The sequence below is a fragment of the Homalodisca vitripennis genome, chromosome 6, assembly GCF_021130785.1.
Source record: "Homalodisca vitripennis isolate AUS2020 chromosome 6, UT_GWSS_2.1, whole genome shotgun sequence".
NCBI classification, from domain to species: domain Eukaryota; kingdom Metazoa; phylum Arthropoda; class Insecta; order Hemiptera; family Cicadellidae; genus Homalodisca; species Homalodisca vitripennis.
Window position 1 is genome coordinate 10,313,067 of NC_060212.1, and position 25,144 is coordinate 10,338,210.

Genomic DNA, 25,144 nt, shown 5'->3' on the forward strand with positions numbered 1-25,144 from the left:
TATGAAGCTCAATAACAGAATTATGACAATTATTGTAACCAAATAAGAAACGTTGCTAAGTGTAACTAGCAAGATTTTGAAGCTAAGGTCATAGTAATCGGTCTGTAGTGTAGATGTACGCTGAAATGGTTGGGTATTGATGCTGTAAGTGTGTAAACACGGAACACTTGCCACACATTACAACAGATAAAATGAGGTAAAACTAATTTACATTAGTTATTGCCTCAATTTTATGTTTTAGGTGTCACAATGTTTGAACTTATATTGAGCAACTTTATTACTCTTTCAAAGTTTTCATAATTGTATTAGTAGTTAGGTACTATCTTCACAAACTTCAACAGTCCGCCATCTTGAGACGCGACACGAAACTGTAATATAAAATGTTCTTCTTTAAGAAAAATAACTGTACCATATAATTAATGGTTTCTCGAATAAGGTATAAAAATTCCATAAGTACTTTGGGAATCCATGATGGCAAGAATGTATTACTTGCTATCATATGCATTTTATCTTGCATTAAATGTTCATTTATGAGTAATATTCGAATGATATTATCAATCAGTACTTTTGAAAATAATTTATACTCGGGAATATTAGGAAGAAATATTAATAACGTATTGTAACGTATCAATATTCAATGTAGAGCAAACTTATTATATAATATATTAATATCATTTTTTATTCAAAACTATATTAAACCATTGATTCCCATAGTATTGAATTAAACACATTACTTTCACTTATCGTGCTGTAAAATATTATGTTATATTAACTCCTTCATCGGAGCTTATCAGTACTTTATATCTATTATTCATAGATTTGGATAGAATATTTTTTCTTACACTATTTTATCGTTTACAATTTTTAATTTTTTAATAATTAGGAACTTGAATGGACCTTATTGAAATTGCGCCTGTCCGTTCATCTAGACAGTAACTCTTGATATAAATATTCTAGAACCTAAAACTCATTACATCAGTTTTTCTTGGGCCAAAGAAGAACGCTATTGCTTTTGGGTCAGTCCGTCTGTCTGTCTCTTTGTTCGTCTGGGCAATAACTCTTGATATAAATATTCTAGAAACCTAAAACTCATTACATCAGTTTTTCTTGGGCCAAGAAAGAACGCTATTGCTTTTGGGTCAGTCCGTCTGTCTGTCTCTTTGTTCGTCTAAACAATAACTCTTGATATAAATATTCTAGAAACCTAAAACTCATTACATCAGTTTTTCTTGGGCCAAGAAAGAACGCTATTGCTTTTGGGTCAGTCCGTCTGTCTGTCTCTTTGTTCGTCTGGGCAATAACTCTTGATATAAATATTCTAGAAACCTAAAACTCATTACATCAGTTTTTCTTGGGCCAAGAAAGAACGCTATTGCTTTTGGGTCAGTCCGTCTGTCTGTCTCTTTGTTCGTCTGGGCAATAACTCTTGATATAAATATTCTAAAAACCTAAAACTCATTACATCAGTTTTTCTTGGGCCAAAGAAGAACGCTATTGCTTTTGGGTCAGTCCGTCTGTCTGTCTCTTTGTTCGTCTGGGCAATAACTCTTGATATAAATATTCTGGAAACCTAAAACTCATTACATCAGTTTTTCTTGGGCCAAAGAAGAACGCTATTGCTTTTGGGTCAGTCCGTCTGTCTGTCTCTTTGTTCGTCTGGGCAATAACTCTTGATATAAATACTCTGGAAACCTAAAAATCATTACATCAGTTTTTCTTGGGCCAAAGAAGAACGCTATTGCTTTTGGGTCAGTCCGTCTGTCTGTCTCTTTGTTCGTCTGGACAATAACTCTTGATATAAATATTCTAGAAACCTAAAACTCATTACATCAGTTTTTCTTGGGCCAAGAAAGAACGCTATTGCTTTTGGGTCAGTCCGTCTGTCTGTCTCTTTGTTCGTCTGTACAATAACTCTTGATATAAATATTCTAGAAACCTAAAACTCATTACATCAGTTTTTCTTGGGCCAAGAAAGAACGCTATTGCTTTTGGGTCAGTCCGTCTGTCTGTCTCTTTGTTCGTCTAAACAATAACTCTTGATATAAATATTCTAGAAACCTAAAACTCATTACATCAGTTTTTTTTGGGCCAAAGAATAACACTATTGCTTTTGGGTCAGCCCGTCTGTCTGTCTCTTTGTTCGTCTGGGCAATAACTCTTGATATAAATATTCTAAAAACCTAAAACTCATTACATCAGTTTTTCTTGGGCCAAAGAAGAACGCTATTGCTTTTGGGTCAGTCCGTCTGTCTGTCTCTTTGTTCGTCTGGGCAATAACTCTTGATATAAATATTCTGGAAATGTAAAAATCATTACATCAGTTTTTCTTGGGACAAAGAAGAACGCTATTGCTTTTGGGTCAGTCCGTCTGTCTGTCTCTTTGTTCGTCTGGGCAATAACTCTTGATATAAATATTCTAAAAACCTAAAACTCATTACATCAGTTTTTCAAGGGCCAAAGAAGAACGCTATTGCTTTTGGGTCAGTCCGTCTGTCTGTCTCTTTGTTCGTCTGGGCAATAACTCTTGATATAAGTATTCTAGAACCTAAAACTCATTACATCAGTTTTTCTTGGGCCAAATAAGAACCCTATTGCTTTTGGTTCAGTCCGTTTTTCTGTCTCTCTGTTCGTCTAGGCAATGACTCTTGATATAAAGATTCTATAAACCCAAAACACATTAGTGTACAACATATATTTTTTTTCTTTTTAAGAGAAAGTCAAATAAAATATTCATTATTTTGCAACACTCACATTGTCTGGTGTAATACTGTGAATAAACCGTCGAAATAGTGAATCGTCTGATAATACCTGTGAACGCTTAAAGCTCTGTTAACCGCCTCGCTACTCCCATAAAACGTAACTGTTAAATCGCGAACTTGTCCTATCGCTTTGCTGCAAAGACCATCCAATAAAACCCTTCTTTACTAAATCAAAGCTTTAACATTGGTTTAAGCCTTTAGTAAGAACCAAGAATATTTCCTTCAGTTAAATTTAAATTTAATTTTAGATGAAAATTTGTTTCCTACAAAAAGTAAAATATTTTAATATATCGAAGTAGATCTAATTACTTTCTGAAATAAATCTGAATAAATAATTTATTTTTGACAATTAAACTACAGATCCTAAATTTATTTAATTTGTAACCTATTCCTGAAAAATTCAAATTGATCGGTATAATGTATAGCTCGACGGGGAAGTTAAACTAACTACTATAATATTGTAAATACGTTAGACAGTACTAGAAGTACTTTTAGGATATAAGCTTTTTTTAAGGATACGCTTTACTCTACATGTTACTGTCTAGATTGACTGCGTTGAATGAATAGTTGACACTGTTCTGATGTTCGTCCCAGTCTACACAATACGATGCCACTTTAAGGGTTAACAACAAATAGTGTAGTTAGTTCACTATCTCTGTATGACACCATGAGTGCGTACGTCTCACAATAGTTGACCTTGTATAGATGTTCGTCCCAGTCTACACAATACGCTGCCACTGTAAGGGTTAACAACAAATAGTGTAGTTAGTTAATTATCTCTGTATGACACCATGAGTGCGTACGTCTCACAATAGTTGACCTTGTATAGATGTTCGTCCCAGTCTACACAATACGCTGCCACTGTAAGGGTTAACAACAAATAGTGTAGTTAGTTCACTATCTCTGTATGACACCATGAGTGCGTACGTCTCACAATAGTTGACCTTGTATAGATGTTCGTCCCAGTCTACACAATACGCTGCCACTGTAAGGGTTAACAACAAATAGTGTAGTTAGTTAATTATCTCTGTATGACACCATGAGTGCGTACGTCTCACAATAGTTGACCTTGTATAGATGTTCGTCCCAGTCTACACAATACGCTGCCACTGTAAGGGTTAACAACAAATAGTGTAGTTAGTTAATTATCTCTGTATGACACCATGAGTGCGTACGTCTCACAATAGTTGACCTTGTATAGATGTTCGTCCCAGTCTACACAATACGCTGCCACTGTAAGGGTTAACAACAAATAGTGTAGTTAGTTCACTATCTCTGTATGACACCATGAGTGCGTACGTCTCACAATAGTTGACCTTGTATAGATTTTCGTCCCAGTCTACACAATACGCTGCCACTGTAAGGGTTAACAACAAATAGTGTAGTTAGTTTAATTATCTCTGTATGACACCATGAGTGCGTACGTCTCACAATAGTTGACCTTGTATAGATTTTCGTCCCAGTCTACACAATACGCTGCCACTGTAAGGGTTAACAACAAATAGTGTAGTTAGTTCACTATCTCTGTATGACACCATGAGTGCGTACGTCTCACAATAGTTGACCTTGTATAGATTTTCGTCCCAGTCTACACAATACGATGCCACTTTAAGGGTTAACAACAAATAGTGTAGTTAGTTAATTATCTCTGTATGACACCATGAGTGCGTACGTCTCACAATAGTTGACCTTGTATAGATGTTCGTCCCAGTCTACACAATACGATGCCACTTTAAGGGTTAACAACAAATAGTGTAGTTAGTTAATTATCTCTGTATGACACCATGAGTGCGTACGTCTCACAATAGTTGACCTTGTATAGATGTTCGTCCCAGTCTACACAATACGATGCCACTGTAAGGGTTAACAACAAATAGTGTAGTATATTATATATATCTCTGTATGACACCATGAGTGCGTACGTCTCACAATAATTGATACTACTGTGGTGTAATGTTCCTCACAGTCTACACAATATTCTGCCACTGTAAGGAAATTAAATAAGGCTAGCATTTATAAAGCATAGGCATTTGACAGTTATTTGGTCTACCGATCATATGTTAGTTTGTATAAACCCACTTGACATATATATATAAATATATATATATATATATATATATATATATATATATATATATATATATATGACGGTCTACACGAAACTCTTGTACATTAATGTTAAGTTGTTTATTGGTAAATATAATAATCGAAATATAATTTTATTGTCACTGCAAATTAACAATAAAACACACTTGATATATAACTAAACTCAATAATAATTCTAATTTTAATCATTTCTATAATCTAAATTAGTGAAATATGTGTTAGGTAAATATTATTAAACTCCCTTATGGCTACACACTTGCCTACATTAATTAACACAAAAATAATAGTATCATTAGTAGTTTTTTGTAGTTATATTTTATATTTTAAAATTTTTTACTGAAGAAGGGAGCATATGTCAGTTACAGAAATATGATTTCAATTATACATTTAAATTTCAGATAAAATATGTACAACATTGTGTTGTTTTCCGAATTATTCCCTATAAAAAACTGAACTATTAAATCGGGTTCGTTTACTTATGACAGTGGTGGGCTGATAATACAAGTGTAGGGGAGGCGTAATGAGCTTTCATTTATCAATACAACAATTTATGGTCAAAAATGTATTTTTCGAATAAAATCTTTTTGTTTTTTAATGGAACTTGCAGGTCTTTTATAGAGAAAGACTTGTAATTGAAGTAGGTCGAATCTGTTTTAAGTTTCCGGGGTAAAAATGTCATTAAATAGTTTGTCTGTGTCTAGTAAAAGTGCTTTTAGATATTCTGAAGTACATGAAAATAGGCACTCAAATGACTTTATTGTATGCACAAGTTTGGACTAAAGCCCTACTGGATTAAAATGTTATTGTTTTATCACCAGCGCTCGTAGTGAAGACAAGCCGCACTTTGTCACACAGTTTGTGTATTGTTACGTTTGTCCCCTGGGGTCTTTACCACCCTCTTACCCTATCCACTACCCTCACATAGTTTATCATCCAACCTTCTCTCTCCTATTGGCGCAATAAATGTGACCTACTTTTTTAAAATATTAATAATAATTCTTTATTTACCAAAAACAAATTTATAAATCAATTTACATAGTTTTAATTGCATTATTGTGTTAAATTTGAAACTAAACGGTTTCCCTAGACTTGGCCCGTTTGGGGTTACTTTCATAATATTACACGCAAAGAACAAAGTTAACCTGTAATTTACATGTGCATAAGAAAGTTATTATTAAATTACTCATATGAAAATCACTGATAGTTCGTATTTCAAGAATTTTGGAAAACACCAAAAGGAAAGACATTAAAATTTTTTTTATGTTAAAAGATTTTAAAAAATATATTGAAAAATATTGTTTATGAATGTATTAAAGTACGCGCGCGCACACACACAAACGTACGCACGCACGCACACAACACAAAATAATCTACAACAAAAGTTAAAATGATGTATGACAACATTCCTTAATGCTCAGTTTAGGAGTGGAGAAAAAGAATGTATGGTAATGGTGTATGGGTGTATTAACTGTCTGTAGTCAGCATAGTCTCAATAACCTGCAGGCAGCTGTAAACTATATTAGTGTTCAAGAACAGATTATTACAGTATAATGTATAACAACAGTTAAGACTTATGTAGGCAATAATGTAACCCACATTATACTTCTGGTACATATAAATGAGACACTTTCGGTATGGTGCATTAACTGTCTGCAGTCAGCATAGTCTCAATAACCTGCAGGCAGCTGTAAACTATATTAGTGTTCAAGAACAGATTATTACAGTATAAATGTATAACAACAGTTAAGACTTATGTAAGGCAATAATGTAACCCACATTATACTTCTGGTACATAAATGAGACACTTCGGTATGGGTGTATTAACTGTCTGCAGTCAGCATAGTCTCAATAACCTGCAGGCAGCTGTAAACTATATTAGTGTTCAAGAACAGATTATTACAGTATAATGTATAACAACAGTTAAGACTTATGTAAGGCAATAATGTAACCCACATTATACTTCTGGTACATAAATGAGACACTTCGGTATGGTGTATTAACTGTCTGTAGTCAGCATAGTCTCAATAACCTGCAGGCAGCTGTAAAACTATATTAGTGTTCAAGAACAGATTATTACAGTATAATGTATAACAACAGTTAAGACTTATGTAAGGCAATAATGTAACCCACATTATACTTCTGGTACATAAATGAGACACTTCGGTATGGTGCATTAACTGTCTGTAGTCAGCATAGTCTCAATAACCTGCAGGCAGCTGTAAACTATATTAGTGTTCAAGAACAGATTATTACAGTATAATGTATAACAACAGTTAAGACTTATGTATAGGCAATAATGTAACCCACATTATACTTCTGGTACATAAATGAGACACTTCGGTATGGTGTATTAACTGTCTGCAGTCAGCCTAGTCTCAATAACCTGCAGGCAGCTGTAAACTATATGATTATTACAGTATAATGTATAAGTTAAGACTTATGCAATATGTAACCCACATTATACTTCTGGTTAAATGGTGCATATGCAGTCATCATAGTTAGCTGTAAACTATAATAGTCAAGAACAGTTACAGTATAATGTATAACAACATTAAGACTTATGTAAGCAATAATGCCACATTATACTTCTGTACATAAATGAGACACTTCGTATGGTGCAACAGTCAGCATAGTCTCAATAACCTGCAGGCAGCTGTAAACTATATTAGTGTTCAAGAACAGATTATTACAGTATAATGTAACAACATAATGTCAATAAGTAACCCACATTATACTTCTGGTACATAAATGAGACACTTCATGGTGCATTAACTGTCTGCGTCAGCATAGTCTCAATAACCTGCAGGCAGCTGTAAACTATATTAGTGTTCAAGAACAGATTATTACACAGTATAATGTATAAAAAACAGTTAAGACTTATGGCAATAATGTAACCCACATTATACTTCTGTACATAAATGGACACTTCGGTATGTGCATTAACTGTCTGTAGTCAGCAGTCTCAATAACCTGCCAGCAGCTGTAAACTATATTAGTGTTCAAGAACAGATTATTACTAATGTTAACAACAGTAAGACTTATGTAAGGCATAATGTAACCCACATTTTACTTCTGGTACATAAATGAGACACTTCGGTATGGTGCATTAACTGTCTGTAGTCAGCATAGTAATGCAGGCAGCTGTAAACTATATTATCAAGAACAGATTATTACAGTATAATGTATAACAACAGTTAAGACTTATGTAAGGCAATAATGTAACCCACATTATCTGGGGGTACATAAATGAGACACTTCGGTATGGTGTATTAACTGTCTGAAAGTCAGCATAGTTCTCAATAAACCTGCAGGCAGCAGTAAACTATATTAGTGTTCAAGAACAGATTTATTACAGTAATGATAACAACAGTTAAGACTTATGTAACCCACATTACTTCTGGTACATAAATGAGACCACTTCGGTATGGTGCATTAACTGTCATCAATCATGATAGTCTGAATAATCTACTGGCAGTTGTCTGTAATAGTGCATGACAACATATTATAATAACGTAACTGTTGTGGGATACACTTTCCCAATGTATATACTAATTTTAATATTAGCACTATTATTCTGAATTAATTATAGTTTATGATAGCATTGAATAATATTGAATAACAGCAGATGAAAATATTGTACGACATTATCTTAACCCAAATTATCTTACTGGTACATTTATAACACTCCTCCGTATGGTGCATTAATTGTGTTGATTCATTTTAGCCTCGATACTCTATAGACAGACCTGAATTAATGACAAAACCTTGTAGGTGTAACCAGGTACAAACGTTATATATTGGGCTTCCGAATATACAAATTTTAATCGAAAATTTAATAGTATAAATGATTGTCAGTATATACCAATTATCAATAAGTTATAAAAGGCAGCATCAATATTGTATACATCTCGCTATGTACTAAGTGTTATATGCGTTGATTTAATCTACTTTTTATAAATTTTTATGTTGGAAATATTTTATTACTTAAAGCTATTGTAATCCTTGACCAATTATATATATATATATATATATATATATATAATTTTGTTGTGAAATTTCAAGTTTTATGAGGATTTGAATACTTGTGTAATACGTAAAATCACTTTAGATTTGAGTTGCAGATAACGCAAGTTTAAATCCTGTCAGCTTCCGTAGTTATTTTTATCAGTTATATATACCTTGTACTGTATCGACTCCCCTCCTCATTACGGGACACGATCCTCGCATAGGCCAGTGTTCCACGGGGCAGGGGGGCACGGGGCAGAGTGGCATGGGGGATAAGGCTTCCATGGGGACTGGCGCCTCCTTTTTATAGAATATAAAGTAAACGAAAGTAAAGAAGTTTACAAGGATAAAATTGCGTTCAGCCCAAAAATTGTTGCAGTATTTCATATTATGTATATCATTAAATAGTAGTGACAGTCGTTCATGTAGTGATAATTTAAATGTGAATTTTTAGTGTTCAAAAGATATGCATATCAGCCTTTACTGTAATAGCCGTTAGCCGTCAAAATTAAATTTCTTTCCGTAAAAGGATTAAAATTGTCCGTATCCGTCAATTTCCAGCATCGTCTAGGTCATCCGCACAAGAGTTAGGATTATATATGTAACAGTATTGGGATACCTCTCCGTAAATAACTAATGTGAAGCACAGATTATGTGTATATATATATGGTGTATTCAAAATTTACCGTGTAATAACCATCAACTCAATCTGAAATTTTTTAAAGATAAATGTTATATCTGCATCTTAAAGAATCATAAAAGGAAGATGGTAAACGTTTTGAAGTGAACACAAAACCTCCAATTATAAAGTCCTACAACGGATTATGATAATGGTTATTTTCAGTGATTTATTACTCAACATTGTTCTTTATGGTTAATGAAATAAACGTTTGAATGATTGTAATTTCCAATGTTTTAAAATCTTCCAATGGTTGTACAAAGAAAAGTCATTACTTGTATGTAATTGTAAAATAAAATATTATATTATTGTTGTAGCTTATGTTAACTTTAAACTCTTTATCACCTTGTTAATATTTAAATCTGCACACTCAGTTTGTATTATTGTTTATAGTATTATTACTACGTTATAATAGTTTGTGTTACTGTAAAATAAAACTTATATCGTTTACTATTGAGTGTTGGTTTAAATAATAATACTCCTATGAACCTCGATGAACGCTTGTCAATAATATGAAACAACCCTTAAAATGTGATAAATGCTTCAGAATTTTTCAAGTTTCAGCTATAATGAATGAAAATGAAACAATTTTTATCGTTAAAATCTCATTTTATACGCACTTCTGAATAATTAACAATGAACCTAGTAATATGTAATGTGGTTATGGTAAACTTTAAGACCTTACTATATAACTGGAAAATTAAATAAGGAACGTTGATAGTGATATCTCGAAATATACATGTAATACACAAATATATGATGTTCAAAATAACACCACCAAACAGTTCTGCGAAAGGAACACAAAGAGAAGATTTTGTTCTTTAGTACCTTCTTTACAGCACACATTCAACTTGGAGTTTATGTCCGTCCTTCCTATTTATTGGTTCATTGGATTCTGGGCGCCTTTTCTTTGCAGTACCGTGCTTAAAAACACAATGTATGATTTAGCATTAGTAAGTAATATTCTGGGAGTGAAAATATTAGTACAAGTATGTACATATTACTAAAGGACAACTGGGGTGGTCTATATACCTAAACAGCTATAATGATATCGCTTTACTTTGGTCTACTAGGTCTAGGTTCAGTAAATACTTGAAATGTGTAAACACCACCTATGTTTTTTTATCGAGAACGGAAATGTATTTTTCTACCTATTGCCAGTTGACAGACGTTGACGAGAGTTTTATTATGATTAAGATGTATAAAATACATTTCATTACAGTGATACTTGGACTTTTAACATTTAACCAAAGTACTTCTGTTTACGAAACAATTTTACTGCGATATTACTTGCAGTAAATTCAATGTTATGAAAGAAATTAAATCTTTTCAATTACCGGTACAATTCAATCTGACGCTGGAAGTTTTTAATATTCCTCAAAGTTATTGCTTCCGTTAGGCTTTGATGTACAAATATAAATATTTATATTTCCTTATTTATGTAGGAAACGTTTTATTTCTATTTATATAAAATATTTTATTATCATTATTGTGTTTTTCATATAATAGTACTTGTTTTTCATTTGTAAAAGAAGCATTTCTTAATTAAAAACTTTGCAGCATCTGAGTTCGTTATTCACGATGATAGTTATTTGCTTGTGGAGATACAAAACTTAATTCCTGAGCGTTAGCGAACTACTCAGGGGTTGGCAACATTTCTCTTATATCTGTCAGCCTGTCCGTAGTGAACTTGGAGATCGAATTGTGCTAAAAATGAGTCACAATTTTCAAAACCATAGCTTATTACAACCTTTCTGTTGTTCTATATCAGCAATATAAATTTAGAATTGTGCAGGATGCTTTATTTCTTCATTATTATTATAGTTTCCCAATCCATAGTGATGTCTATAGCGTAAAACAGTCTGGCGCAATTTTGTTTTATTATAGATAGTACAACTATTTAAGTTCAATTTCTAATCCCAAGATAATATTTTAATATATTTTATTTACCCTAAATTGTTCTATACCGAGTAAGGCAGACCATTCTTGCAGTATACACAGCAGGAGAACGGTTTGTTGTATTAAGGTAAAATATGTATTTTGAATTTTTAAATTAATAATAAAATACAGAGTGTTTCGTAAATTTCAACATTTTGCAAATTAACGGCCGCTATTTTGAAACGGATTGAGATAAGTGATTTATGTTTTGGCAATGAGTTTCTTTTAACAAGGCTTTTAAAATAATGTATGATTTGCCCTATACAAAAACTTTATAGATTCGAACATCTTGCACACAGATTTTGATGATCATATTTCCAATAGACTCACTATGGGCGTTGAATGAGGAAAGCACTTTGTATTTATGTTAGTACACCAAAGCGTTATCCTGCTATACATACTGCACGGGTGGTCTGCCTCACACGCTATATATCTAAAATCCATTTTGACTATTAAAAGTATTTTCATTGCAACACAAAATGTGGACGGATAACCAACCATCAGTATACACTGATGAGCGAAACGCGTTTGTGACAGAGTTTGTGTTCTCTGGAGATTGATGTTATCAGAAGTTCTCCAAACTCCACGATCCTCAATTATGAATCAATTCCCTCTCCTGTTGGATAAAAGATTAAAACATCGGTGTGACACAATAAATGGTTGTGACAGAGTTTGTGTACTGGTAACCCCTGGAGATTGATGTAATCAGAAGTTCTCCAAACTCCACGATCCTCAATTATGAATCAACTCCCTCTCCTGTTGGATAAAAGATTATAACATCGGTTTGACACAATAAATGGTTGTGACAGAGTTTGTGTACTGGAAACCCCTGGAGATTGATGTTATCAGAAGTTCTCCAAACTCCACGATCCTCAATTATGAATCAACTCCCTCTCCTGTTGGATAAAAGATACAACATCTGTTTGACACAATAAATGGTTGCATTAAAATATATAAATTGTTAGAACATTCGAATTTGGAAAAGTATTTAATTTCTCTTCACGTTCTCTTCGAAATAAGACTGTATTCTTTGTACTTCTTAACTTTGCTTGTCTCAACGAGTCAGTTTTTAATTCACCGAAAACCAACTACTGTTACTATGTCGCGTGTTAAAATATCATGTGATTATGGTCGGTTTGTTAATTCATTTATGTCAGTTGTATAAAATTAACTATCCTGCGAATGTTTTGCCTCCACTGTTACACATAAGACCGATGTAAAGATTTTCGCTAACGGTCAGCCAAATCCCAATGCGAGACATGCAAACACAGTCCCTCGAGTCGTAGGCTCCGCTAACGCTTAGGTGATTACTTTTTAATTTTTCTCCCCAACGCAAAGATGCTGCAAGTTATTTGTTTTTATGTGATGAACAAATACTAAAAATATAAGAAAGTTTATTCTTTAAAATAAATTAAGTTTTTTTAAGATTCTCGCGGATGTTGGTAGTTCACAAGCAAGTTTTTGGGAAACTGACTGTCGCAGAGCGCCTGTGACGGGTGTACAAAGCGTGACTCAGAAGGCGTCAGTTACCAGCCTATACTGACTCAATTGTCACCTAACAATGTGCCTGAAATTCACAAGCAAGCTTTTGGGAAACTGACTGTCGCAGAGCGCCTGTGACGGGTGTACAAAGCGTGACTCAGAGGGCGTCAGTTACCAGCCTATACTGACTCAATTGTCACCTAACAATGTCCCTGATGGCGACACAATGAGGAGCCCGCTCATGTCTCCACAGTATGAGCCGCCACGCCACTTTCCTGATGATGGCTTAAATACACACCCGCCGACGGTGTCTGGGATGATTATAAACTTCTCTTCACAGACGAAACTGAGATCTACGTAGGTATGAATCATCCTATTTTGTTGTCAACATGTCAGATAAGAGAAATGAGCAGGTGGGAGCAGTGCAACATCGCATCATCGTTACAAAGGTATGCGTAATCACAGTAATTAACGGAAAAGGTGAGAGAAATTGTGTTTAACATAAAAAATTAGTTACAAAATACATAGGGGAGTTTTCATAGTAGTCTAAATATTTTAATTAGGTATTCTTACATCCGTCAAATCCAAAATCAGCCGAGGAGGTTTTGTCAGTTGTTACATGTTTCTGAGGTAACACTCTATCTTCAGACTACATTATAACTTATACAGTTGAACTCCCCGAATAGTTTCGTTATTTTAGTTCAAATTACAAAATACATGACAGTTACCCAGTTTACACAGATGCAGTAAAACGCAAAACCTTATACGCTGACATCCACGCAGTATTATAAACTAACCCACTTCGTTTCGCACACATTTTATCCAATAAATTTTATGCTTCGTTTCTTAGGTATACATTTGAAAATAAAAATTAATTCAACTTTTATTTTAAATTTCCTAAGTAATGAATCGATAATATTTTTGTTTTAAACTTAAAATTAACATTTTGTTTCAGGAATTAAGCTTGGCCACAGTGTGAGAAGCACCTCTGTATAACCATCATAAGATGTAAGTTAATATAATTTTTCATCACTATCCATAATTACGTTTATGGCTAGTAGCAGTAGGAATAGATAGATGTAATACGTACCTGACAGGGCCTGCTTGATAGCGTGTCCTTCCTTGCGATAACTCAGTCGATACGTTCTGACGGATCCTGAAATACTCAATTGTATTAGTTTATTCTAGTAGCAGTAGGAATAGATAGATGTAATACGTACCTGACAGAGCCTGCTTGATAGCGTGTCCTTCCTTGCGATAACTCAGTCGATACGTTCTGACGGATCCTGAAATACTCAATTGTATTAGTTTATTCTAGTAGCAGTAGGAATAGATAGATGTAATACGTACCTGACAGAGCCTGCTTGATAGCGTGTCCTTCCTTGCGATAACTCAGTCGATACGTTCTGACGGATCCTGAAATACTCAATTGTATTAGTTTATTCTAGTAGCAGTAGGAATAGATAGATGTAATACGTACCTGACAGGGCCTGCTTGATAGCGTGTCCTTCCTTGCGATAACTCAGTCGATACGTTCTGACGGATCCTGAAATACTCAATTGTATTAGTTTATTCTAGTAGCAGTAGGAATAGATAGATGTAATACGTACCTGACAGGGCCTGCTTGATAGCGTGTCCTTCCTTGCGATAACTCAGTCGATACGTTCTGACGGATCCTGAAATACTCAATTGTATTAGTTTATTATAGTAGCAGTAGGAATAGATAGATGTAATACGTACCTGACAGGGCCTGCTTGATAGCGTGTCCTTCCTTGCGATAACTCAGTCGATACGTTCTGACGGATCCTGAAATACTCAATTGTATTAGTTTATTCTAGTAGCAGTAGGAATAGATAGATGTAATACGTACCTGACAGAGCCTGCTTGATAGCGTGTCCTTCCTTGCGATAACTCAGTCGATACGTTCTGACGGATCCTGAAATACTCAATTGTATTAGTTTATTCTAGTAGCAGTAGGAATAGATAGATGTAATACGTACCTGACAGGGCCTGCTTGATAGCGTGTCCTTCCTTGCGATAACTCAGTCGATACGTTCTGACGGATCCTGAAATACTCAATTGTATTAGTTTATTCTAGTAGCAGTAGGAATAGATAGATGTAATACGTACCTGACAGGGCCTGCTTGATAGCGTGTCCTTCCTTGCGATAACTCAGTCGATACGTTCTGACGGATCCTGAAATACTCAATTGTATTAGTTTATTCTAGTAGCAGTAGGAATAGATAGATGTAATACGTACCTGACAGGGCCTGCTTGATAGCGTGTCCTTCCTTGCGATAACTCAGTCGATACGTTCTGACGGATCCTGAAATACTCAATTGTATTAGTTTATTCTAGTAGCAGTAGGAATAGATAGATGTAATACGTACCTGACAGAGCCTGCTTGATAGCGTGTCCTTCCTTGCGATAACTCAGTCGATACGTTCTGACGGATCCTGAAATACTCAATTGTATTAGTTTATTCTAGTAGCAGTAGGAATAGATAGATGTAATACGTACCTGACAGGGCCTGCTTGATAGCGTGTCCTTCCTTGCGATAACTCAGTCGATACGTTCTGACGGATCCTGAAATACTCAATTGTATTAGTTTATTCTAGTAGCAGTAGGAATAGATAGATGTAATACGTACCTGACAGGGCCTGCTTGATAGCGTGTCCTTCCTTGCGATAACTCAGTCGATACGTTCTGACGGATCCTGAAATACTCAATTGTATTAGTTTATTCTAGTAGCAGTAGGAATAGATAGATGTAATACGTACCTGACAGGGCCTGCTTGATAGCGTGTCCTTCCTTGCGATAACTCAGTCGATACGTTCTGACGGATCCTGAAATACTCAATTGTATTAGTTTATTCTAGTAGCAGTAGGAATAGATAGATGTAATACGTACCTGACAGAGCCTGCTTGATAGCGTGTCCTTCCTTGCGATAACTCAGTCGATACGTTCTGACGGATCCTGAAATACTCAATTGTATTAGTTTATTCTAGTAGCAGTAGGAATAGATAGATGTAATACGTACCTGACAGGGCCTGCTTGATAGCGTGTCCTTCCTTGCGATAACTCAGTCGATACGTTCTGACGGATCCTGAAATACTCAATTGTATTAGTTTATTCTAGTAGCAGTAGGAATAGATAGATGTAATACGTACCTGACAGGGCCTGCTTGATAGCGTGTCCTTCCTTGCGATAACTCAGTCGATACGTTCTGACGGATCCTGAAATACTCAATTGTATTAGTTTATTCTAGTTGCAAGTTCTAGTTAGCTAATTTTACAGTAGAATATGAGCTAATGAGTCTGTTTTAACAGCTAATCATAGTAATATTTTACAACGTAATGCGTTATGGTCTTGTACAAGTTTTCAATGTAAATGTAATGTGATAATGCTCGTTTTTTAATGTATTGTAAAGGTCTGCAAAAAGCCCATAAAATTATCCGTAAGTGAAATTCGTTGAGGACTGTGCCGTAATAAAATCATATAACGAGAAGGCAACAAACGTTAAATGGCCTGTCTTTGAATTTATCTGAATTAACATACTTAAAAATTTGTTATAGCTTCATCAAAAGTTTGCACAAGGATTTTGTATGTTTTATGCCACGTTCAGAATTTCAAACATGAAGAAGAGAGTAGACATAAATTCTCGAAACTTCGTTTAATCTTTTGAAACTTATAACTTTAATAATAATTTTTTTAGTAATTAATATTTTTGTCATTCATAAAAATGAATTTCAAGCCTAATACATAAACTAGTCTCTATATTTTTATCGAATGAAAGTAAAAATTATTCTACCCAAATTAGGCGGGCAACAGGCAAAATAAAGACCTCGTTGATTCATATTTGCTAGTGTTCAACGCATAATTGTGGTACAATATAAATATGTAAAAATGTATAAATGTGTAAAAATAAATACAAAGGAATGTGTTAAAAATAATTCAAGAAGGAACAATTTAAAGAAAAAAAAATATATATATAATGATAAAAATTTAAGTGACTTTACAACACTAGGTATGATAAATACTCAATAATATGTGGGCAAGAGGGGGGGGGGTTTAGGACGCTCCTACTCCCTCCCACCCAATTTTGAAATAGATACGTTAAAGCTGCACCCAGTAGTTTCTTTTAAGGTAGCACAAATTTATAAGGTCTTGTAGATCAACAATTTCTCAGTCCCTGTTTTTGGAGATTATTTTATCCCTAGTCAACTACCCAGTGTATCAGTTCCCTCAGAAACAATTTTCTATATTCGCCACTGCATGTGGGTTTTATATAACTTTCGATTGTCTTATAAAATTAAATGCTCAATTTAATCGCAATATAAGAAACGAATATACACTAAGGAATAGAATAGAATAAAATACAATCACTTCTTTATTGAGACGAAATTAGACATTGACATTGACATGATACGTGATCAGGTTAGGGGTTACTCTTCCCTTGCAATTCATTATTAATTACAACATTACCAGATATCTATTTACCTAATGTCAAATCACTTTTATAACTTATGAATCCATACTAACGAACCCCTGTCATTCGCGAAGCAGTAACAGGGTCTTTTGATTACCTCCGAAGAAATGCCTACCCAAGACCGTATTGCGTCTCATTATTGTCTAATGTCCACTTCCCACGCGACCCACGGCCGCTTCTTGCAGCAATGCTCATGTCAGGTAATTCTGTTAGGTAATGCAAACAGGCACGCTACGGAGAACGTAACGTTTTGTTAAATGCGTGCGTATCGTCTTTTATGTTATTACTCTGATATCAATGCAACCACTAACTTTGAGTTCCCATGAGCTGGAAATGATACACATTTGTTTAAAAATTCACGTTCATACTGGTGCGATTTTAAATAGTAACAAGAAAAGTTTTGGCTATTTCTTCAATGGTTCCAAACCAATAAGTTTGACAACCACCTCTTCCGCTCTAAATATGATCTATTGAATGAGATTTACTAGTTTTTTTTTTTATCGGAATGCTTTAAAGAGTTTAATCACTACTGAAAGTATGAATTTTCTAGTAGTAATCAATTCAAGCAAAACACGACATGAGATGGAATTGTCATTTTAATGAAGCTATTTTATTTTGGATATCTCAGTAGTTAAAAATGCATTCTTCATAAGAAACTACGAACTTTGAGGCGTGTACATTAAATCAACTGACAAAATATTAGACGAATTATTGTAACTTTTTAAATATAATAACGAACAGATGATTTTAAAAAGGAATGAATAATTGTGTTAAAATATAATTTCTATTTAATGTCCTACCTGCTTTGTATCTGGAGGATAGTTGAATTTAAAAACCATCTAAACAATCCAGCAGTGTTAGGTCACATGTATTCCAGTTATAAACTATATGAAAGCCTACGTTTTCCTTTTTGTTTACACACTTCATGTACCTCTTTTCAAAATTAAGAATATTTTCAAAACTGTATACTTAACTCTTAGGACTTTCTCTAAGGGAAGGCTGTTCCTCTTTTGAGTCATATTAGGCCTGTTCTCACGTGTCACCTAACTATGCGAAGATCTTATCATACAGAATAAAGGGAGAAGAAAACAACACAAGATCGATGGTACTGATAAAACAATCACAATCTCTAGCTCAGTTGCACAGGCATATAATCTTGTCTTAGACTTATGTCAATTTATATTGTTTCGTGGTAACAATAAAAACTTTAGGACTTTGCAATCAATGCTCTTTGTGATTGTTTAACTCATAAATATTGGCCAAGCTGTTCGTCTTTCTGTAAAAGTTGTTGCGTTAGGAACAGTGTTCCATGTTCTACGATGGAATCTTACATTCCGATTTTATCGCGTCTGAAGCAGAAACTAGGCCCATTCTCAGTTGTATAAACTTATTCAATTTCATTTTAATACGATGCCGTAGCCAATACTGAGCTATAAACCTGGTAAACTTTGTTCTCTTATTAGAAAGTTTGTACAAACTAACAACACTACGTGAAAATATTGTTGCTTTATTCATTACGCTTTTAAATAACTACAAGTAGGCGATACCATTCTAATTTGTTCATAAAAAAATTGTACGTTTTGGCTATCCACGATTTTGACTTAAAGTCATCGTTTAAATATCTTTGTTTGGTATTTTATATCAGGTAACAATTTTTTAGACAGTAGTAAAACATAATGTTTTAACTAAATTTAGAAGTTTGTTCATTTTAGCCATCTTTAGGGAAGAATGGATTGTTTAAATGTCTCCTAGAAATCGAAATTCCGATGGAAAACCATACATGTATTGTTTAAGTAACTATTTTTTATTCAGATTAGCTATTGTCACTTTGAATTATATTCCTGTCTCTCCATGATAATATATAAGAATTATTAACCTTAAATAAAATTTTAACCATGGCAAAGTATTTTTATTAATCAAAAAGTCTTGGTTGGCCATATTAGTGACATACAAAGTCTTGGATGTCATAAAAATTTGACAAGTTTTTCAGAGCTAAGCGACTTAATCGGTTTTCCTCAGGATATTACGGGAGAATCTCGACTATTTACGAGAATATTAAAAAAGTTTTTTTTTAAATGATTTCACTCTGCGTAAATATAGCCGATATATCCAACCGTCAATTAATCACTAAACAAATCACTTAATTGAATTCAGAATATCATGTAGCCTATTCAGCTGAATTGTCAAAGGCATTACAGAAACTACAGTAACACCTATGGCTACTGGTCAAAGCATTGACCATCTCGGTCATACTCTACTATTCAATACGAATGTACCTCTCTTTACACTAACCTAAACAGATTGAATGAGCGCATTTCATTTTACTTCTGTCTATGCAGTACATGATGAGTCATGATTACTGAGATCGGGTAGCATAAGATTATATTTGATAGCAGTTGCTCTTTGCAGGGTTACAAAAACTTTACCTGAGGATTTTATTTTGAAATCAAGCAAAATATTTCAATGGAAGAGACCACTGCATTAAATTAAATAATAAATTTGTCTACACATTAAAAAGACACGGGGATGGAAAGCCAGGTATTGTTCAGAATATCTAAAAGTGATTAGAAAGGAAAATAAGATTCCGGAAATTGGCCTTCGTTACCAGAATAGAACAGAACGTTTCGAGAATCTATCCTCTTCTTTAGGTGGTAATAAACTCAATAGAAAATGTACAGCAATAGAAATTCAGTATATGGCGATGGGATACATCAAGGTACAGTATAATTAACAACAGTTGTAAGTAAAAACATTGTCAGTCTTTCAAGCTCTCTGATGCGAACACTTATGCTTGATAATTTGCTTGTTCTGCTGTCGAGTCCTTTACACATATTCGAGTTAATCGTAATTCATTGATTTGTGTTCGCTTAACTTCATTTATTATGTTTTTGACATCTAAAGAAGTGCATCGGATCAAATCTTCGAAACTTAGTGTTAAGTTATAACAACGGAGAATGTCCGAAATCCTGTTATGAGAAGAAATAAAATCGCTTCTGACATACTATTACCCTCAATTGGAGTACATGAATTAGTCGACTAAAGGACTCAAGACAATGGCTGAGTGAGGACCACCCGGGCCGGCTACAAGACAAGCGGATGTCCGGCTTGATTCATAATTATGGACAATACAATAACAGCCGCCCGGGCGAGGCGCCATCGACTATTGAGGTAGGGCTTCTCCGCTAGTAAACAGAATAAGAGGGCATAGATATAAACAACAACAAGTGATAGTCAGGAAGCACAAAAATAGGTTCCTTTATTATTTGTTTATCTCTAACAACACATTTCAATCAGAGTCATGACACTAAGTTCCTGATTACCGTGGTTAAACATAAATAAAAAACATTAATCCATTACGACAAGGCAGGAGAACGTCACACCACTTCAAGTATTTAGCATATTCCATTCCTAACACGTCCTGCGGACGGACAGGTGGACATGAAATCGAACAGAAAAGAAAGTTTTGCATCTTTCCGGTAGACAGGAGAGAAACTGTGAAAACGTACTGAGTCACAACTCTCGATGACGCTTATCCTAAACCCATGAAAGGACATGCAGCACCGACAACTCATTCTTTAGATAGTAGAATTGCAGTTTGCTTGTGCCAGTAGGCTTGGAACTAGTGATGGGTCGTTGCAACTGGAAATGGAGCTTCTACCTAGAGGAACGTAAGGTATGTGCTACCTTACAACTGGCATCACATAAACCATCTGCAGCCGTCGTCTTGTGTATAGACAGCATATTATGCTTGGTGATATCACCTTGAGCTCAGTAGCGCCTCTGTTGCTCATGAGACTTAGTATTGAGCCAGTAGGTTCGGGACTAGAGGTTGGTGGCTGCAACTGGAACTGGAGCTTCTACTAAGAGGAACGTAAGGTATGTGCTACCTTACAACTGGCATCACATAAACCATCTGCAGCCGTCGTCTTGTGTATAGACAGCATATGCTTGGTGATATCACCTTGAGCTCAGTAGCGCCTCTGTTGCTCATGAGACTTAGTATTGAGCCAGTAGGTTCGGGACTAGAGGTTGGTGGCTGCAACTGGAACTGGAGCTTCTACTAAGAGGAACGTAAGGTATGTGCTACCTTACAACTGGCACCACATAAACCATCTGCAGCCGTCGTCTTGTGTATAGACAGCATATGCTTGGTGATATCACCTTGAGCTCAGTAGCGCCTCTGTTGCTCATGAGACTTAGTATTGAGCCGGTAGGTTCGGGACTAGAGGTTGGTGGCTGCAACTGGAACTGGAGCTTCTACTAAGAGGAACGTAAGGTATGTGCTACCTTACAACTGGCACCACATAAACCATCTGCAGCCGTCGTCTTGTGTATAGGCAGCATATGCTTGGTGCTATCACCTTGAGCTCAGTAGCGCCTCTGTTGCTCATGAGACTTAGTATTGAGCCAGTAGGTTCGGGACTAGAGGTTGGTGGCTGCAACTGGAACTGGAGCTTCTACTAAGAGGAACGTAAGGTATGTGCTACCTTACAACTGGCACCACATAAACCATCTGCAGCCGTCGTCGTCTTGTGTATAGGCAGCATATGCTTGGTGCTATCACCTTGAGCTCAGTAGCGCCTCTGTTGCTCATGAGACTTAGTATTGAGCCAGTAGGTTCGGGACTAGAGGTTGGTGGCTGCAACTGGAACTGGAGCTTCTACCTAGAGGAACGTAAGGTATGTGCTACCTTACAACTGGCATCACATAAACCATCTGCAGCCGTCGTCTTGTGTATAGACAGCATATGCTTGGTGCTATCACCTTGAGCTCAGTAGCGCCTCTGTTGCTCATGAGACTTAGTATTGAGCCAGTAGGTTCGGGACTAGAGGTTGGTGGCTGCAACTGGAACTGGAGCTTCTACTAAGAGGAACGTAAGGTATGTGCTACCTTACAACTGGCATCACATAAACCATCTGCAGCCGTCGTCTTGTGTATAGACAGCATATGCTTGGTGCTATCACCTTGAGCTCAGTAGCGCCTCTGTTGCTCATGAGACTTAGTATTGAGCCAGTAGGTTCGGGACTAGAGGTTGGTGGCTGCAACTGGAACTGGAGCTTCTACTAAGAGGAACGTAAGGTATGTGCTACCTTACAACTGGCATCACATAAACCATCTGTAGCCATAACTCGAACAGTTACGGAACCGCGATGAAACATAATTGTTGTTATGGAAACTGTCTAATGGAACTGTTGTGACTGTAGCAAGGGTATCTAAACTGGTTGGTTGGAACAGTTGCTGAAGCGAACAGAAAACCGTGCTAGGCGTTGTCGAAGTATACAGGTTGTAGTAATTCCAGACAAGTTATTTGTATTATTCCAGCCTCTTTTACCCTCCCTTCATTCTTTTAATGCTGAAGTGTTTTTATTTGTAATAATAGTTATATGTTTTATTAATCCCCAGTTTTTACCATAATGCGACAACGGTTAACAAAATAAATATTTTGTTACTATCAAAATTTAATTTTAATCTCAAAAACTACATTATACTTTTAGGTGCTATGTCTAATGTACTTTGTAATAATAAACCGAAACAATACTACATAAATAAAAAAAAAATTTTAATTGCTCGAATTTCAACCACATATTATTAGTTAGTACGTCTTTTAAGTCAAGTTTAAATTAAACAAATCCGATGTGCTCCACCTGATGAGAAGTAATTAAATAAATATGGCCTTTCGTTGCAACGGAACTGTTAGCCGGAACCGTTCCGCAGCTGTCGCTCTCTAGATGAAACGGTGCCACGTCTGGAGCGACTTAGCACACCTCTATTTCACCCCCTTTCATTGCTCAATATAAAATCAGCAATCAGCAGTAAAGAATACATTGTTTTGTTCAAGTTTCTCTGAAGTTTTCACGTTGTAATTTAAAGCCTAGTCCATACAGCTGGTAGGACCAACGGATGGATGCTGGGGTCAGATCAGTCCCACCCTGCCTTGTCATCCACCCTCCACGCTTTGTCTCATTTAATTAAACTGTTCGCCGGTAATGGCGGACTAGCTCTTAGCCCTCTAGAAGGGGTGAGTTGCCCTTTATGGATCTGTGCGTGCCGATAAAAGAGGTTTAATTAAATAAGCTCGCTTTTATCTTTGTCGGTTTTTCCTTAATTTTTTAGCACTTTACGTTTCATAAGTTCATGATAATGAATATAAATTATTCTTTAATATTACAGTGTATTGGAATATAACCGACCATGGATCTTTAACGTATTGTTTTATGGATTTGAATTGTATTACTATTCGTAAGTCAGTTTCAAAACACAAAATAAATCAATGTCATGGTTCAGTTGTAAATAATATTTATTGTTTTGAATTTTAAATTAATTTATACTCTACTAATTTATTATATACCTTTCTGTGAAGGAACCAGTTCCGGACATTCTCTATCGTTCAGTGGTACAAAAATATCAGCAACAGTATGTTTCGAGATCTGAAATCTGATCTCTTCCTCAGGTGAATAACTAGCATAACATGTAACTACGATCTAGGCTGAAAACAAATCATACTAGAGCGTTCGTCTGTACCACGGTTGTCTTTTCCATGTTTACGCATAAAATACGATTACATTTTCTCCACGATTATTTAGGCTAAGTAGGAATATATCGTATTCTTCGCAAATACTTTTATGACATGACTATGTATACGCCTCAATTACGTCCAGTACGCAATTATGTTTCTCTGTGATTTCGTCTGCTACGCGATTACGTCCTAAGATAACGTCTATGCTACGTTTACGTTACATCACAATTACATCTATGTATCCTCATGCTTACGTCTGCCCCTACGATTGTGATTACAATCGGATTACCAAGTTATTAACATGAATGTTTCTTGTCAGTTACGAGAGCGATGGTTTGTATATTTGTGTGCTTGAGTCCATGACAAGATAATTTGTACGATTAATTAATTACACATCCTACAGCCAACTATTCGCCAGCGTATATTATTAACTGTTGTAGTTTTTACTGTATTCACGAAAAATAATAAAAATTATTTGTTCATATTTTATGAAGTGGTGGATAAATGTTGTCGTTTCCGTCGACATACCATTTATAAAAAAAGTAAAATAGGGAGAGGAGTAAATTATACTACAATCTGAATTTCATTTCAATTTTCTTAATCAATACACTCACAAATAGAATGTGATTTATGCAGTGTTAGATAGATGTGCCTCGTTTTACAATGCTACCAAGCTCAGTGATGAACAGTAAGGCCGACCTCTTCATTGAGAGCGGAAGCTGAGACAAGCGGTCGACAGCAGCGTGTATTCTATCAACAGTGGAAACTGTAAACTGTAAACTACCGGCAGAATGTTTGAATAGAAGCAGCCTTAACGTAAAATGATTAGTTCCCGTCTCTGTACTCTACTCTTTCAACAATACGATTTTTATTTCCGGATTCGTTTACGATGATACGATAAAAAACAAAACAATAAGTAGCTAGAAGACTATTAGTAATAGAAGGCTTGTGTTTAAAACAAAAACATTACAGAGAAAATATGTATTTCTGTATTCGCTAGATTTATTAGTGTCACCAAAATTTTCAGTCGACGTTACAACATTTGTATCGTAGTGCTGTCAGGTTGAATGTTCTACAACCATCACGTGACGTAGGCAGTGCTACTAAAGTGAGATATAGGATTCAACTGCATAACCAATTTCTTATATTCAACAAACTCATAACTAAAA

At 35.2% G+C, this 25,144-nt stretch overlaps 1 protein-coding gene across 2 annotated transcripts in view; it reads left to right on the forward strand.

Moving 5' to 3' along the window:
- LOC124364094 (trophoblast glycoprotein-like) overlaps positions 1 to 25,144 on the forward strand; it is a 276,854-nt gene that overhangs the window by 232,382 nt on the left and 19,328 nt on the right. For both annotated transcript variants that reach the window (XM_046819276.1, XM_046819277.1), the window contains exon 5: positions 13,925 to 13,977. The gene's annotated coding sequence lies outside the window, so the exon portion shown is untranslated. The remainder of the gene's footprint in view (positions 1 to 13,924; positions 13,978 to 25,144) is intronic.